Source organism: Mustela putorius, unplaced genomic scaffold (genome assembly GCF_011764305.1).
Source record: "Mustela putorius furo isolate JIRA1106 unplaced genomic scaffold, ASM1176430v1.1 tig00004040_pilon_pilon_pilon, whole genome shotgun sequence".
Classification (NCBI taxonomy): domain Eukaryota; kingdom Metazoa; phylum Chordata; class Mammalia; order Carnivora; family Mustelidae; genus Mustela; species Mustela putorius.
Window position 1 is genome coordinate 1 of NW_025422175.1, and position 16,327 is coordinate 16,327.

At 55.0% G+C, this 16,327-nt stretch overlaps 1 long non-coding RNA gene across 2 annotated transcripts; it reads right to left on the minus strand.

The window, feature by feature from the left end:
* Positions 1–1,442: 1,442 nt before the first annotated feature.
* Positions 1,443–9,804, minus strand: LOC123389863. Of its 2 annotated transcripts, XR_006604516.1 has the most exons (9): positions 9,273–9,804; positions 8,407–8,520; positions 5,711–6,064; positions 4,917–5,162; positions 4,604–4,693; positions 3,920–4,038; positions 3,503–3,700; positions 3,214–3,367; positions 1,443–1,968 (listed from the first exon to the last, which is right to left on the minus strand). It is a non-coding gene; the product is annotated as an uncharacterized LOC123389863 (long non-coding RNA). The 2 variants fall into 2 exon arrangements; XR_006604517.1 differs by lacking the exons at positions 8,407–8,520; positions 9,273–9,804 and adding an exon at positions 7,313–7,445.
* Between the last annotated feature and the right edge of the window lie 6,523 nt (positions 9,805–16,327).

Sequence of the window (16,327 nt, forward strand, 5' to 3'; positions counted from 1 at the left end):
AGCCTCTTGTTGGGCGGCTCCCTGCTCAGTGGCGGAAGCCTGCTTCTTTATCCCTCTCCCCTCTGAGGTCCCCCCTGACCCTTATGCTGTCTAGGCTCGTTCTCTGTTAAATACATAAAAATTGATTTGTACAAACCAGCAAAAGAAAAAAAACAGTCCGTAACGTTTTAAAATTTTTTTAATTTATTTTGTTTTTTAAAGGTTTAATATATATATATTTTTTTCCCAGAGAGAGATCACAAGTAGGCAGAGAGACAGGCAGAGAGAGGAGGAAGCAGGCTCCCTGCTGAGCCGAGAGCCCGATGCGGGGCTCCATCCCAGGAACCCTGGGATCATGACGTGCGCCGAAGGCAGAGGCTTTAACCTACGGAGCCACCCAGGCGCCCCAATCCATCCCTTTCTGACAAGAGTTCTAGGGTCGTTAACAGTAATGCACCAGTGCCAAACATGTAGCTCACGATATCCCAGACCCTGCCTGCTAAATGTCATCAAAAACGTTACGTTTCTTGGGTTTCTCCCAATCTCGCTGATGTTTTTTCCAGATAATGGAAAGCCCCCCGTGCCAAAAAGCTGCCGTGAAATGCATCTAGATGGTAAACATTGGTCCTTATACCCTGGGGCCTATCCCAGAGGGCTCTGACTCCCTGAGTCGAGAGTGAGGACATAAGCATCTGTCTTTTCTTTAAACAAAAAAATGGCCACAGGGGGCGCCTGGGTGGCTCAGTGGGTTAAGGCCTCTGCTTTCGGCTCAGGTCAATATCTCAGGGTCCTGGGATCCAGCTCTGCATCGGGACTCTCTGCTCAGCAAGGAGCCTGCTTCCCCCCTCTCTCTGCCTGCCTCTCTGCCTACTTGTGATCTCTCACTGTCCAATGAACAAAATATTTAAAAAAAAAAAAAAAAAAAAAAAGGCAAAAAACGCCAAAGTCCTTCATGCTTTGCTGGTTAGCACTGGGTTGGGAACCACTATTTAGTCTGCCATTCCAAACCCAAACTTCCCCGACAATGTGTGGGCTGCAGACGCAGGAAGGCGTCGGAGACTGAGACAGAGGAGAGCAGAGAAATGATAAAAACTATCCCAGAGAAAAGCGTCTGCTGCACGAGGCGAGGCCGGCTCCCAGGGTGGGTGGCGAGGTGTGGCAAAGGCCAGCGAGTCTGGGGCCCCCCGCCTGAGGCCCAGGCAGGGAAGGTGCGGCCACAGAGGGGGCGGCAGCTCGCGAAGTGCTGGCCACGGGGCCTTGCAGGCCTCCAGCAGCTTCCTGGGCCTCAGCCCCGGGCGCTGCCAGCGACTCCGAGCCTGGCGAAGCCGGAGCTGCAGGTGGACTGCATGGGGTGTGGGCACATGTCGAGCGGCAAGCGCTACAGCGTCAGCCTCCCCCCTGCGAGGGCCACGAGAGCTGCTTCCAGCGGAGGCATCCACAGCAACCGCAAGCAGGCACCCCGGCTACACCCGCGGCTCCGACCGTCGCTGCCAGGTCGGCCAGCACCACCTGTGCCAATACCGCCGCCTGAAAATGGGCTTCCGCGTGGGCATAAGGAGGCGGCGCAGCGTGGGTCGGCGGCAAGGGACACGGATGCTTCGTCCTCCCACGGAGCTCCCAAGCGACGGACCTTGGCTTCTCTCCTCAGACTCCTGTGTTTTTAAAGACGGTGAAACGTTTGTCTCCTCGGTTTTCTTAAACGATCCCGAAACCGAGGAGAGTGTCGGGCTCCAGCCTCGGCCTCCCCAGAACTGCTGGCCGGAGTAGAGGGCCAGGAACCAAGGGGCCCATTCCTGGGACAGGCTGGCGCTCAGCACCCCAAGCATGAACTTTTGAGGCCGGTGGGGTTGGCTTCCCTCGGGGGACGGCCTGACGTCTGGACCAGAGCGGCCAGCGGAGTAATGCGCCAGGCAGGTTGTCAGGATACGGAATCCACGTTGGACACTGTATGATGAATGAGTCAAGGCCAATAATAAAGATGTTTCCTACCTGAAAACAAAAACGAAACAGAACAAAACACCTATCCCATAGAGAGTCCAAGCTCTAGCCAAGCTCTAGCCATACTACTTCTCTGTCCGTATTCTGTGTCTCAATGGCTCTAGAGTCCATTGACTTGAAGCAAGTTCGCACAAACGGTTACCCACAAATACGAACTAAATCAATTTATCAGGACATTTGAAGCACAGCTAATTGGGACACGGTACGGCAAAGCCTTTTATTTCCCTCTCGTCATTTCAGTGGCGCTGCAGACTCTCTGGACAAGTAACTGTCCATTTGAGAAAAATTCTTTCTCATTCAACAGTGTGACACATGTGGTCAAGAGCATCTGAAAGCTGGAGAAGAAATGAAGTTGCGTGGAGTCCACGTATGTTCACAAACGTCACCACAGACTGTCCCCACGTCTTCAAAACTTATCTGTGTATTTCTTGACGTCTTGAACTAGCCACCACTGACACCTCCTGCGTGTCAGACATGGCGCTAAGTGTTGTTTTGTTAATGTTAAATTTCACTTCGTCTTTACAGTCCTCTGTGACGTGGGATTATCATCATCCCCATTCGTCCCATCAGGGAACGGAGACGCACAATGCTTTAGCTACACGGCTCATAAGAGGCAGAGGTAGGAACTGCTTGGGGTCTGGACCCCATGTTTTAAATCACTATGATTCGTTTCCAAGACCCTACAAAAACGACAAGTCGTCACCCCAAACGTTGGTTTTCCCCACCCCACGGTCCCCACGTGGCCCCAGCTTCAAGGACATTCTGTCAATTCCTTCAACACTACACATCCTTCCCGGCCCTAACGGAACACCTTCCCACATCCGCCTTGATTTCTTAGCCTCCTGGTCTCCGCTTAAACATTACTCAGCAAATTACAAACTCTAACGCACCCTGTACTTCCCAGCACTCAATGCAGAACAGTAATGACGAATTTCACGGGTCGTTATTTCCTTCCTGTCTTGGCCAGCCAGGGGGTGAGTCCCTCACGCATCCTGTCAGTCCTGTTCATCATGGGTTCCAATCACTGATACCCACAACGCGCCCAAAAGGAAGGCCATTCCCCCTACACACACACGCACACAGACACACACACACAGACACACACACACACACACCCCCACGGACCCCTGACTGGCCTGATCTCAGGTGCACGGTGGGGATCCTGACAACCCCTCGTGGAACGTAACCTACTCGAGAAGGAGAACGGAACTCCTCCCCCATCAACACTCCACTTACGGGCTTCAAGTCGGTCTCTTCTAGCAGGACTTGAGCCCCAGCAAGGCTGAAACCTCATCTGCCCGGTTCGGCCGCATTTCCGCTCGCGCTGTCTCCAGGCCCCCCACATAGTTAGCAGCTCCATCAACGAGGCCCCGTTCTGGGCTCCTCTCAGCTGCGAAAGGAGGGGCACACAAGCTGACGGCTACCTTTTGGCAAACCGGTGTACTCCTGAGACACAGGCCCGCCTCCCAGCGAGGCCCCAGCCCCCCCGGAGACACGGGGCCCTGACATCATGCCCTACAGGTACCTCCGTGCAGAGGAGCATCTTCCCAAGGGCTGCTCACTTCTTGGTCCTCCGCGCCGACCTTGAGGACGAAGTACAGGAGCGGGAAAGGGGTGTCCCCAGACCGGTGGCCGTGGGTCTGGAGGTTGTGAGGTGCTACGCCCACCGGGACAAGGTTGTGGGGTCTTGAGACGCCAGACAAGCAGCAAGCCTCACAGAAGCCTGGAACACGGGAGGTGCTTTTGCTCAGACTCAGCTCAAGTGTCTCAGTGCCCCGCCCGTCAGCTATCCTAACCACCTGCCCGCTCCTGGGTGCCGGGCCCCACACGCTGAATGGACAGTTTCCCTGCTCCCCCGGCCTTCGGAAGGCATCGCCCGCCGGATAGGTCTTTGGGCCCCGCCCACACAACCCTGGGCACACAGTCTCTCTCCCATTCCCACCTGGCAGGACCTCGGTCACACCACCGTCCTCCTCCTCTGCTGCTGCTGTGTTCTGAGGGTGGCCTCTCTGAGCTCCTCACAAGCTCTAGATGGCTGTGGTCGGCACCAAACCGAGCTGCCTGGAATGGAATTGCTTCAGCAAACCCTTTTCAAAACTCAGATGGGCATATTTGTGGGGACTGTTTCTGGAGTCTTTGTTCTGTGGGACTGTCCTCCTGCCAATACCAACACGGGCTTCCTTGTTACAACTACTACTAAGTTCTGAAACTCTAAAGACTGTGTTCCCAAATTACTCTTCTTTTCAAAACCGGTTTTGAAACTACTCTGATTCCTTTCTCCTTCCACATAGATTTTAGAATATTTTTGTCTATCTCTACGAAAACAAACGAAGCTGACAGGATTTTGATAGAAATGGCGTTAAGTCTCTCTCTCTATCAGTCTGGGGAGAATTGACATCGTGACGATGCCTAGTCTTCCAGATCACGACCGTGGTGTATCTCTTCCATTTATTTCTATCTTGGACTTCCTGTACCAGTGCTAAATAGCTTTCAGCATGGGATGCCTGGACAGGCACTGTTAGATTGATCCCGAAGTAGTTTCTTTGTACGAAGTAGTTTCTTTGCGAAGGTGTGTTGGATTGTGGAGCCTCCATATTCGTTGCCGGCACAGAGGAATACAGCTTACCTTTCTGTGTTTAGCCCGTATACTGTTTCTCTGTGAAGTTCCGTTGTTAGTTCTAGAAGCGTTTTGTCGTACCCTCTTGGGGCATAAGTCCTGCAATGAAGATTCCGTGTCAGGGGCTGTGTTGACACGCGGAAGACCAAGGAGGGACCCGAATGGCATCCTGCACGTTCTCCTCTCCCTCTTCCCTCACAGGGGAGGTCTCTTCCCCAAACACCCTTCTCATCCCAGGGACTAGCCATAGTGCCTGTTGGTTTTGGGGGAGCAGCGTTCGGTTCCCTAGAAGCCCACTGAATTCTTCAGGCCAGCCACTCACCCCCTCCCATGGGAACCAGGACTTGCCACACCCTCTTGTTTCGAGAAGCAAGTCTTGCCTTCGAAGGCCCTGCTGCTGGTTCTCTCTGTTCTCAAGCGCGACGTCTGTGTCGTCCTGCACGGTGTGTGGTATCCTCCTCCCCTGAAGCGTGAGGGTATGTGACGAGTAAACTGTTGGTCAGTCACCCGTGTCGGGTGTCAGGGCATCCCACAAGTCTGGAGCAGGAATCTCTCTCTCATCGGGGACCTGAGGAGATGGTGATTAAAACAAGCGGCAGCATCACAGGCACGGGTGTCCGTATGTTAACTGAGGACGCGGGGGTCAGCTTGACCTGCTCCTTCGCTAACTAACTGGCTTCAGAGGTGACAGTCACGATCTGGGAGGGAACTGGCCATCGCCGGCCAGCTTGTGTGTTGGCCCGTGTTCTGTTATCTCACATGGAGGTCGCCATCCGTTTCCAAACTAAGGTCCCCTCCTTGCCAACAAGGTGAGAATGAAGGAGAATGGACTGGATCTTGGGGGGAGCTGTCACCCATGTGACCTGCATGTGGCCTGTATTGGTCTCCAGGGCTCCCCCCTGAGGTTGGCAACCGCAGGACATGCTGACTGGTGTGCTTCAGTTCCAGGGACTGGGTGTTGGGCCAGTGATGGATGCGGACGTCCGGATCCTATGGGGGAAAGCACACCCCAAGCACAGCCCTGGGGGTGACCCTCTGTGTTGTGGGTGCAACGGAGGAGGGAGGCCCCGACGCAGGGAAATGTAAGAATGGCACACTGAGGGGATGCGGTCCCACCTCGACTTCCGCCAGGAGGCGTGAGACCATACAACCCTCGCCGCGACAGAAGCCCCAAGGCTGATGATGCTGATTTGAGACTCTCTGGAAGAAAAAACCGAGAACGAGGAGCAGGGCAAAAGACACTCCCCCACCCCACCCCCAGTATATCCAGGAAGACACAAACCCGAGCAAAGGAGGAGTGGGAGAGAGAAAACTGCATACAGGAGGTAGGGGGACCCCCCGGGGCCCCCACGAACTAATTCATCGTAGGTTCAGAATTTGACCCGGTTGTAGATCCAACATTTACAAGGGCACCCGGGTGGCTCACATGGTTAATCACCTGACATCAGTTCAGGTCTTGATCCCGGGATCCTGGAATAGAGCCCCGTGTCAAGCTCCCTGCTGGGCAAGGAGTCAGTCTGCTTCTCCCTCTGCCTCTCCCTGCTGCTCCCCCTGGGTCCTGCTCTGTCCCACTTGCTTGCTCGCTCTCTCGCTCTCTCGCTCTCTCGCTCTCTTAAATGAATACATCAAATCTCTAACCAGTAAAAAGTAAAAAGGAAATCACAAGTTCACTAACATAATTTAATTGGCAAAATTCCAAGGAGGCCGATTGCCTTCTGTGCCTCTACAGCGTAGGTTCTGAATGAAGTGTAATGTTGCCAAGATGCACCGGTTGGCTAACCTTCACGGACTTAATGCACGTTCTGTTTATAGCGAGTATAATAACCGTAGATTCTGCCTTCTGTCTTTACTGCTTTGACATCTCGGGCCTTGCTGACTTTGGAGGGACTTTCCCTGGCAGGCTTACTTAATTCCTAGAGATGGTCAGCAGCTTGCCTACAGGCAGAGCTTTCACATGTAAAGCAACCAATTTGGAGCCTTTACCCCCAACCACCTCTTGTAAGAAACTCTCACTCTGGGCCACTATCCCCTGCCCTGATCACCCCAGGGGCAGGGACAGACTACTCCAGACAGACACCACTGTGTCCCCGGAACCCACTGACATGACACCGACTAGGCAGTCTTAAATGTGCTTAGCCGGATTCACCTGCCCCTTGCCATGGAAACCACAGTAAAGGGTCTTGCCCGTGTCGTCTGTCCCTTCACTCCCTCTTTCTCCTGACCGCCCCTGGTGCTTCCCTGGGTGGCCCTCCATGGCTCTCAGGACCTCCTCTCTCGGGATCAGGGAGTCGATGAACGCTTCTTGCGTTGTGAGAGTTCCTTGTATATCTGCTTGTCTTACCATCCCTGATAAAACAAACCCCTGTACCCTGAAAACACCGGAGACAGCTGGGGGGCTCAGTGGGTTGAGCTTTTGGCTCAGGTCAGGATCTCAGGGTCATGGGCTAGGGTCCCATGTCGGGCTGCGTGCTCAGGGTGGAGTCCGCTTGGGATTTTCTCCGCCTCTGCCTTTCTGTCCCTGCCACCACCCCGGGGGCCCGGCTCCTTTGCTAGCTTTTGCTCTTGCTTTCTCTTTGAGGTTAAGTCGTTGAAAAAGCCATGAGGGAGCCCCACAGATTTAACGATGGTGAATATTTTGCTCTAATACATTTGGCCAGTATGTTCTGTTCAGTGCCTCTCGGTCGCATGTGCCTTGACCTTGAAGGAGACAGGATTTACCTTGTTACGCGCGGGGCACCCAAACCGCTCTGCTCTAAAACAGGCAAACTTTGTGGGCAGGATCTTAGCGCATTCGTCTTTCTCCGGGAATACAGATGGGACATCCCATCCAGGAGATCCTACTGTGAGGCTATTTGTTTGGACACACTTGTTGAGGACCTGCAGGGGTGGCTCTGTCTGTCAGTCAAGGGTCTGCCTTGGGCCCAGATCCCGATCTCAGGGTCCTGGCAACAAGCCTCGCATCAGGCTCCCTGGTCGGCAGGAAGCCTGCTTCTCCCTCTCCCTCTGCCCCTACCAGCCCTTTGTCTCTCTCTCTCTCTGTGTCTTTCTCTCTCTCGTGATCTGTCAAGTCCCTAAGTAAAATCCTTACAAAGAAAAAAGGGCATACAAGTCCAACATCTTTCCGTACTTTTTGGGTACCGGAGGCAACCTATTCCTTGTTTATCAGTTTTACAGAAACCCATTTCAGCTGTTCCTTGTTAACGAGCCCACGCTGAGGGGGGAGGGTCTCCCCTCAACAGAAGGCTCTCGGATCTGTGCAAGCAAAATTGACCTGTTGGGGGTGACTGGGTGGCTCAGTTGGTGAAGCGTCTGCCTTTGTCTCAGGTCCTGGTCTCGGGATCCTGAGATGGGGCCTGGCAGGGGGTTCCCTGCTCGGCGGGGAGCCCGCTTCTCCCTCTCCCTTTCACCCCCTTTTCCAGCCAGGGCGCTCTCTCAACTACAAAAAACAAAAAGCTTGAGAAAAAAAACCAGCTGTTCGTGCCCGGGTCAAAAGGCTGTAGCAGCCTCCTCTCCTGCTTCCTGGAGTCCCTGGACTCTCTGTCCATGCTGTCTGTCAATCGTCCATGGGCTCCCAAAGCAAGAAACGGCCCTCCTCGGCCCTGGTGAGAGACCATGAGAGCAGCAGTTGCTGGCCATGCACTGGGCTCTCCCGGAAACAGCATCTCTCACAGACTCTGAGCCTTCCCCTCCAGCTGTCCATTCTTCTCTGGGTCATGGGGACCCCCCCCCCCACCCACCACCACCACCAGCAGCTGAATATAGTTCCCAAGGCCTTCCTGCTCCAGGCTGAAGCCCAAGTCTGCATATCCTACCTGCAGGTGGAGGTGGGGGCTTCTGTCCACAGTGCATTGCCAGATTCCATGGTGCCGGAGGACGTCCGCTCTTCCTTCTACCCCTTGGCCACCCAGCGATTCCCTTGGGATCAACTGCGTGAACACCAATGGAAGTTACTACATTTTGGATTTGATGACCACGTCTCCCTCCTGGTCACATGACAGCTTCACATCCTAGAGAAGCACCTGTCCTACGCCTTAAGAGTCTCAGCAGGAAATGGATGTCCATATATCAGAGTCCGTTCTGATGGAAAGCCTGAGATGAAGGTTCAATAGGAAGTGTTGTCTTGGCATCCGGTAACTTTGGAGGGCCTCGGATGGCCTCACCCCAAGTTCCCTTCCCACTCTGCTCCCCCAGATCGGATCCCCTGGCCAACAAGCCCTCCTTAGCACGGGGACCAGGCACAGTTTTTTCTTCCCAAGTAAGCTCCAGTTCCCTGACAGCCTGCGCCATGATCCAGCCAATGAAGATTTGAAGGGGCTTCTGAAGAAATGAACAAGGGAGTCGACCATGGACCTTGCAGTTAAAAAAAACCGCTTAAAGGATGATCAAGAGGAGCTACTTCTGGAACTTAGGGCAGAACCATAAGCCGCTGGGTTTTCCATTTAAGAATAAGATGGAATTCATTCCCATTTCAAAAATGGTCTCTAAGGCAGAGTGATTTGGGGGGGGGTTGGGGGGGGGGGGGGAGCAAGTCAGAGAATAAGTAGTATAGTCCCACGCAGGCCGACCTACATAAGGCCCGAGAGAATTCAGGTTAGCCATAGCGTGCTTTTGCAGACAACAGAAAAGGAAATGATTTTTAAAAATTAGAAAATAAAAAATTAAGAGAAATGAGACTTACCTGGGGAAAGCAAACTTTTTTTTTTTTTTTTTTTTTAAACCTCCTCTTCATCGTGTACTTTCGTGCTAGTCACCTCGTTTCCCATACAAGGATCGTGTGGTCGTGTATCTGATACCTTTGGAACACTGAAACAAGTTGATGTGTTCTCTGCATAAGGTATCCATAGACGCTTGGCCCTTGTGTAAGCCTTCCAGCATTACAGACCACAGCTTCCAAGGCCATCAGTGTCGACTGTCCTACGAACGTCACCACTGCTGTGGCACCTGGGTGGCTCAGTCTGTTAACTGTCTTTGGCTCATGTCATGATCCCGGGGTCCTAGGATCAGGTCACAGGTCAGGATCCCTGGTCCGTGGAGAGCCTGCTTCTCTCTCTCCCTCTGGTGCTCCCCCTGTACGTGTGCCCTCAATTTCTGTCGAAAAGATAAATAAGATCTTAAAACATACAAAAGAAGTCACCGGTGTTTTCACTTTGGCGAATACTTCTGCAGTCATTGAGAGACCCCTTTTTTGTTAAGTCATAAAAGAAAGATGTTTCTTTTCTTCGGCTGAAAGCAAAACCGTGAAACAGTTGGCATTTTGAAAAAGAACATTAGGAGATAAGGTAGACACACAGAGTGACTTGGGATCTTCAAAGCGTGGTGTCACTCTGGCTCACAATCGTCTATTTCTTTGAGAGGTCTTTGGCCGCCTTTCCAACCTTCTGGGCAGGTGATAGTATATGCGGCGTGTACACGGGTAAAGCGTCAGTGACAGCATTTAGAAGAAGGTGCTCCGATCCATCCATTTGCGGTCCAGGTGGATTAATAAGAGACACAGCTGTGGTGCGGGGCTTGACCTCCTTTTTTCCGGGTGTGGATGCCAGGGTAGCGTTCCGTCGTGATGGGCCTTGTTTCTTAGGCGGCTTTCCCCTGCCTCCTGAATCTGGGGGCTTCACGACACGAGCAGAGGGTTTTGGCGGTGGAAAAGCTGAATGAGATTCCGCTTCTAGAAACTGGACAAAAAGGTCTGAAAAGGAACGATTGGCCACGGCTTGGTGATTTGGTTGGTTTCGCAGGGGTGTTGGGGGCGCTTCTGGATCCAGGCCCCCCAGTCCCCCCGCTGGGCACACCCGCGGGCTCCCGGCTGCGCAGCTGCCGCAGCTGGTCTTCTCGGATCCCCAGCGTGCTTGCCATCAAGCTCAACGCTTCCTGCCGTTCCGCATCAGCTGCCTGGAAAGCTCCCCCCACGAAGAGTCTCCTTAGGAGGGCTTTGTCCGCCATTCCTTCGGACTGACTGACTAAGGTCATCAGTTTCCTCTGTGTGTCCTCCAGGATTTCCTGCTGGACCTCGTTCTGTTTCTTGAACTCTTGGAGTCGGTCCTCCTTCTCCTCCAAGTCGGCATTGGTTTGATGCAAACGTCCCTGTAAGGACTTCAGGTTTCCTTCTAGGGCGTCTGCCTTTTCCATCCATTCGGCCAGTTCCAGCTTCAGGCTCGCTAGGGTCTGATCACAGTGCCTTCCCTCCTCCTGGGAGGCGGCAAGCCGGAGCACAGCTTCCTCCTTCTGCTGGGTGACCACGTGCAGCTGCTCCCGCAGCGACTCTACCTGCAGCCTGGCTCCGTGGCTGGCCTTTTGCATGGCAGCGGAAGACCAAACGAGTTTTCCCTGCAAGACCGTCACTTCCTCTCTCAGCTGAGCCACTCGGTCCTCCGAGGCCAAAGCTTCCCGGCGACGAGAATCTTGGGCTTCTGCCGCGAGCTGCCGCCCTCTCTCCAGCTCCTGGGTGAGGCGCAGCTCTCTCTCTCGTAGCTGGTGAACCTCCTTCTGGAGGGCGCGGGTTTCCGTTTCCTTTTTCTTTCTGTGTCAGTGCCAACACGACGTCATCTCTCTCCCGCTGGCACGCAGCTGCCTTTTCCTGCGTGGACCGAACGGCGGCGGCGAGCCGGTTCAGTTCCCCGGTCTCGCCCTCCTCTTTCTCTCGCAGCAGTTGCTCCAAGGCCAGGGCCTTCTCTCTCATCGCAGCATGCTGGGATGCCTCCTCTCTCTGCGTCACTGACAGCAGCCGATTGGTCTCTTGCAACGCCCGATTCTCCATTTCCTGTTCTCTAGATCGTTCCACGATCTCGGCGTTTTCCTCTCTCAGCCGACACGCGTCCATTTCGAAATCTGCCATCCTCTCCTTCAGATTGGTGACCGCCTGCCTCAGCAGCTCGTTCTCACTCAGCTGGCCACAGAGCTTCTCCTGTAAGGAAAGCAGCTCCTCACTTGCCGCTTGGGTTCGGAGCTCCTGAGCCCGAAGGGAGTTTTGCAGAAGGGCCGGTTTCTCCGTCGTCGGCCGTTCCGTGTGGGAATCGGCCTCGCTGTGTTCCCGTGCTTTGCCTTCTCCTTCCCCCGTGGCAGCCCCCTGAAGCAATCCATCTCTGCTGATCTTCCTGGAGGGTTCGGATCCTTGTCTCTTTTCCTCGCCCTGATTTTCGGAGCTCTTCTGCCTCCTCTCTGATCACCTGAGAGGCCTCCCTCACGGGGTCAGATTTCACGGCCTTCCGGGAGTCGCTGGAGGTCTGGAGGAAAATCACATCCAGGTTCCCTAAAAGGAGGTCCTTGGCATCGCAGAGCTCCCCGATGCGGAGCTGAAGTTGGGCCAGTTCCTTCTCTAGCTCGTGGAAGTTTATTTCATGTCCCTGGTCAGTTTGGATCTGGTCCAGAGAGGCTGTCTGCGGTTTCAGGACGTTCTCGCTGTTGGGGCACGCCCCCACGCCTGCAGTTGTCGCAGATGTGTCTGAAGCTGGGGGGACTCACGCTTCAGATTTTGGACGGTGGTCAGCACCTGCTCTTTCCACTCCTCCATGATCTTCACTCGCTGTGTTAACGTGTCCCGTTCCTGGAGAAGCTGCTGGAACTGATCGATTCGACCTCCTCGAACCCCATGACCAGGGCTGGGGGTGTTTGCAGGATCCTCAGTAAGGTCTGGCATATCTGACTCAACGCAGCCACCTCCAGGTCTTTTTCTCGAATCACGTGTGACAAGTCCCGAATCCTTTCTGTACACACCTCCTGGCCGCTGCTTTCCCCTCCGGTGGACAGGTTCTGATTTTCCTCTTGCGCCCTCTGGAGGTCTGCTTCCTTGGCAGCAAGTCGATGGGTCCTTTCGTGATCGTCCCTTTCCAGATGGCTCTTCTCCCTCATCTTCTCGTTCAGGATGGCCAAGATCTGTTGGCTTTTCAAAGCACACTCTTGCAACTGCTCCTGAAGCTGTTCCACGTGCCTGTTCTGGCTGTGAGAAGCCGCCGAGATTCTGCTGGAAAGACCCTGAATCTCCACATCCTTTTGCTGGATGATCCGAGTGAGTTTCCCGATCTCCTCTTTGGAGAGCCGATCCACTTGCGCGGTCAGCCGGACGTTCTCTTCAGTGAGAAGCTTCGTCTCCGGGTCCTGTGCTTTGATTCCTTGGACTAACCTTTGAATTTCAGCTTGAGATGGATCACGCTCTTCGCCTGCGTTCTCTCTGGGGAGAGGCTGGCTTGCTCGCACCTCCTCATCCTCACAGGGGGTTCTCTCGGAATGTGCGGGCTTTTGTCGGGCAGCTGGGCTCTCAGCTCTTCTAGCGTGACTTGCAGATTCCGAATCATCTCGTCTTTGGCTGCGAGGAGCTGAGCGCGTTCGGTGTTCATCTCCTCCTGCCGGTGTTGAAGACGGTCCACCTTCTCCTTCTGCTCCTGTAAGGACTGAAGCAGTGCTCTCTTCCCCTGCTGCTGGTTGTGAATGATCTTCTGTTGTTCTTGTATCTCCTCCTCGAGATCATCTTTTAACCTGTTGAGCTGAAAGACCTCACACTCGAGTTCTTCAATCTCCTCTAGGACTTTAGGGTCAACCAGAGGGACAGCGCGACTCTGTCGTGTGAGGCGCTCCGGGTCTTGGTCCACAGGAGGGTGTTGGTCGGTCGTGGATGGGAGACGCATGTCTTTGTCCTCCACGGATGCGGGTAAGACGTCATGGCTTCTGAAGGTTTCGGTCGACTGGCCGAGTTCCTCCTGAAGCTCTGGCCTTTCTCGGAGTTCCTTGATGTACTCCTCTTGCTCCCTGAGGCATTCTGTCAATTGGTTCTGCTCCTCCAAAGCAAAGGACAGCAGTTTCCTTCGTTTCCTGGTGCTCGGCGTCCATCTGCTCGATCCTCTCTTGGAGGTGTAGTATCTCCAGGTCTTTCTCCTGACCGAGTTTAATGGAATGGCCATTGTCTGCGGGTGACCATTCTCTGAGGCTTTGTTCAGTCTTGTGTTCGAAAAGCTTCTTTTCGGCCCGACACAGTTTGGCCACTAACCGTCCTTTCTCTATCTTTAAAGCCCTCACGGCGATGTTGTTCTTCAGGGAATCCTCGTTGTTGCGCAGAACGGATTCCTCCAGCTGATGGGTTGCGTCTTGGAGCTGACGAACCAACTTCTCCTTTTCCGCTCGGAGGTCGGAAGCAAGGTTGTTCAGACTGTCGTTGAGCCGCTGCATTTGTGTAAGCTGCTGCTTCAGCCTTCTGAGATCCATTTCCCTCTCCTCCAGAAGGTCACGGTTCACGTTCCCGGCAGCATCTTGGTTTTGCAGGTCTTCCACCTGTCGCTGGTAGTCCATCAGTTGCTTGCGGTGCCGGTCAGTGAGGTCGGCCAGCTTTCTGCCGGTGGGTGTTTTGCAACACGGCCACTTCCAGCTGATGTTTGTCCATTTCCCGCATCTGCTTCTGCTGTAGGTCCCTGATGTGGCTCTTCAGTTTCCACACTGTTTTTCCGGGTCGATGGTATTTGGTCCCCGGGTGGGACACGGGCACAACATCTTCCAGTGAGTCACTTCAGCCTCCAGCGTTTCTGTCTCAGGGAGGCGTCTATTGATCTGTGTCTGGGATGAGATGACATCAGCCACATCCATGGCGTCCCCAGGGAAGGTCCCTTTTCCCCGGCACATGTCTGTGAATATCAGAGATGTCCCTGGTCAAAGAGGTGTGGCTGCTGTCCACGGCCCCTAGGGTATGGCCTAGGCCACAGCCCAGACCACCAGCCCAGGAGAACATCTGGCGGTCATACAACTGCCCTGGTCCGCGGTGAGAAAGCGTCCAGTCCAGCCGGACTACCCCGCCAAGTGTCACAGAACCCCTGCGTGCGCCAGGCTAAGAATCAAAAGCCAACCGCCGCTGTTTCCAAGCAGCACCTCAGGCGCGCTCCCGCGCCCCCCACCTCGCGCGCGCTCCCGCGCTGCGCTCCCGCAAGCCGCCTCCGCAGCCAGCGACGCCGCCGCAGGTCAGGTCGTTCGGAACAGCCAAGACCCTGGGGCCCCTGGTCTGGGTCCCAGCCCCTCATCGCTGCAGCTCCCCACACCAGGCTTGGGCCCTTGCCCTCCTTCCCCTGCTTGGCTGGCTGTCCTGGGGCGGCCCCTCGTGCATGCTCCTGCCTGACTGCACCCAGGTGCCTGCCGCCAGAACATGCACCTGGCCCTGGACGTCCCCCTAAGTGGGGTCGCAGTACACAAAGTGCGGCGGCATGAGCTTTCCACGCAACAGCGTCTCTTTCATTGAGGTGAAAAGTGCAGTCAGACGCATCCGTCCAGCTAGGAGAGAGGATCCTTGGTGCATTTCAGGGATGTCTACACCAGCGCAGACGACGGGCCTCACGGAGACTTTGGGTATTTCCAGCCTCCAGAGACTCCAGAGGGTCCTGCCCCTCCTTGCCCCGTCAGCCCTGCAGGAACAGCTCCGCCCGCACCTTGGTTTGGCGGTTTCCCGGGCCGCCGCCTGCGCCGTGCCTCTGTGGCCTCCCGAGGCTGTGCGCCTAGACCAGGCATGGGGTTGCGCCGGGCGGTGGAGAGGTGCCCGGTGGGCGCGGGTCCCTCCGCTCTGCACAGAGTGGCCCAGGTGTGGGGCGGCCGAGGCCTGAGTCAGCCCGGCCTGGCGCTAGTGCACCGGTTTAGGAATCGCTTCTGCAGCTGCCCCGCCGGAGCCCCCCCCGCTGCCCCCTGCCGTCGCCATGGTGAAGCCGCAGCTGGCCAACCAGAGCCTGGCCGGGGGACGCGCCCGTTCCCGCCGCTGCGACTGCGCCCGCCCGCTGGGGCCTGGGCTCGGAACAGGAGGGCTGGGCTGGCGGCTCTCTCGGTGGCGTGCTCCCGTCCCCTGCCGCCACCACACAGCAGGCACAGGGGGGGTCCTGGCCCGGGACTGGGCCACGGCACACACTGGAGCCCGGGTCCGGACCGGTGCCGGGGTCCCAGAGCAGCCCTTTGGTGAGTCGGCCCTCGGAGACCCCCCCCCCCACCCTGCGCGAGTCCCTGCCGCTCTTGGGGCCCCGGCCCCGCCCCTCATCGCCCTGGGGCACTGCCCCTGAGCCTTCCCCTGCCTTCCCCTGTATAGGGAACTTAACATAGAAGAGAAATCTTGTGTGTATTTATGCTGGTGTCATATAGATTGGTGCATGCGTACATATTAGCCTTTCTGACCATTGTGCAATGGTCTCTCTTTGTGGTTTGGCTTTGTGTTTCCCTGACGCCCAGTGATCCGGAGCAGTTTTTTCATGTGCCTGTTGGCCATTGGAATGTCGTCTTTGCAGAAACGTCTGTCCATGTCTTCTGCCTATTTCTCCATCAGATGATTCTTTGGGTGTTGAGTTTGGGAAGCTCTCTCTAGATTTTGGATACTGTCCCTTTATGTGACGCGTCTTTTGCAAGTACCTTCTTCCATCCTGCCAGTTGTCTCTTGGTTTTGTCGACTGTTCCCTATGCTGTGCAAAATCTTTCTATCTGGATGAAGTCCCGGTAGTTCATTTTTTGCCTTTAGTTCCCTTGGCTTTGGAGACGTGTCTGACAAGACGTTGCTGCAGCTGAGGTCACGGAACTTGCTGCCTGTGTTCTCTACAATTTTGATGGATTCCTGTCTCAGGTGTAGGTCTTTCGTCCACTTTGAGTCCATTTTTGTGTATGGTGTAAGGCAATAGTGTAGTTTCATTCTTCTGCGTGCAGCTGTCCAATATTCCCAGTACCATTTGTTGAAGAGACTGTCTTTTTTCCATTGGATATTCTCTCCTGCTTGGTCAAAGGTTAGTTGACCCTAGA